Source organism: Podarcis muralis, chromosome 7 (genome assembly GCF_964188315.1).
Source record: "Podarcis muralis chromosome 7, rPodMur119.hap1.1, whole genome shotgun sequence".
Taxonomy (NCBI): Eukaryota; Metazoa; Chordata; class Lepidosauria; order Squamata; family Lacertidae; genus Podarcis; species Podarcis muralis.
Window position 1 is genome coordinate 73,873,747 of NC_135661.1, and position 1,443 is coordinate 73,875,189.

Below are 1,443 nucleotides of genomic sequence, written 5' to 3' on the forward strand. Positions count from 1 at the left end.
GGTTATGAACACCTCAGGTTACGAACTCCGCTAAACCAGAAGTAGCTGCTCCTGGTTGCGAACTTTGTCCCAGGATGGGAACAGAAATCACGCGCCGGAGGCCCCATTAGCGAAAGCATGCCTCAGGATAAGAACGGTTTCGGCTTAAGAACGGACCTCCGGAACGAATTAAATTCATAACCAGAGGTACCACTGTACAATATACCTCCTGCCTTCCCCCTTTAAAAAATCCAAACTCATTTGGAAAGGGATTAATGTGGGAGATAGGAGGCATTTGAAGTGAAAAGTCTTCGGATGCTTCCAGGCTGTCTCTATTTTGCAGTGGGATTCAATAACATACCGACAAATTCAGGAAAAGCGATTACAATCTAACCTCCCTGCAGACGAATGAGCGTTCATTAAATAAGCCAACATTGTCTAATATCCCTGCAAAAAAAATAGGAGGAATGCTCAATAAAGCATGTGCCTGCCTGCCCGCCTCGCCTTCCAATACCTTCACCTGGGCTCAGTTTAAAGTGCTGATTTTTTACCTTTTAAAGTCCCTGGATGGCTTGGGGCCAGGTTACCTGACACATACGCCTTCTTCCATGTCTCCATCAAAACCCTAAGATCCTATTCACAGCTGCTGCTCTGGGTTCCTCTACCAAATAAGCAGAAAGGGCCATTTCAGTCCCAGCATTCCCATTACAGAACTGTCTTTGCCGGGAGATTCACCTGGCGTCTTCCTTATGATGCAAGGCAAAGACCTTCCTCCTCACCAAGGCATTTGATTAACTTGCATCAGGGGTAGAGACGTTCCAGCCTGTAAGCTGCATTTGATCCAACGCAGGTCTCAGAGCTACAAGGTTGTTTCACCTCCAGCCACTTACCTGCCCCACACCTGACCTCATAGGTGATGTCAGGTTTGAGGCAAGCAGAGGCACGACTAGAAGACAGGTTTGCAAACCCCGTGCTTTGCCAAGCGTAGGATTGATTGGCAAAGCCCTCATGCTGCAGTTCCCAAACATCGGGCAGGCTGTTGGGTGCTTGGGAGTTGCTGCACAAGCAGCTCTGACAGGTGGGGGGGGAACAACCCACCTGTCAAAATTGGCCCACTGAGGTGGAGAACCTACAGATCGGACCTGCAAAGCCAAAAATGTTCTCCACCGCCAACTTACCTAGTCTGAGCCTCTCAATTATTAAATCTGTGTTTTAAGCTTGGGGTTGCAATGAGTTGACTGTGTTGTGTCTGTGTCGCTTTTGGTTTTGTGTCTTACTGGTATACATTTATTTAAAGCACAAACTTTAAGGATATGGGGCGGCATGTGCACGCCACAAGTGATTTCTGCAACGAAATAAATGGAACCCCATCGTCCACGCAAAGTGTTATCTGTTCCATGCTTGCTTTTCCACACATCTGCATCTCCTTTCATCACAAGAATGACTCGCTTCAACCAGAGCTGG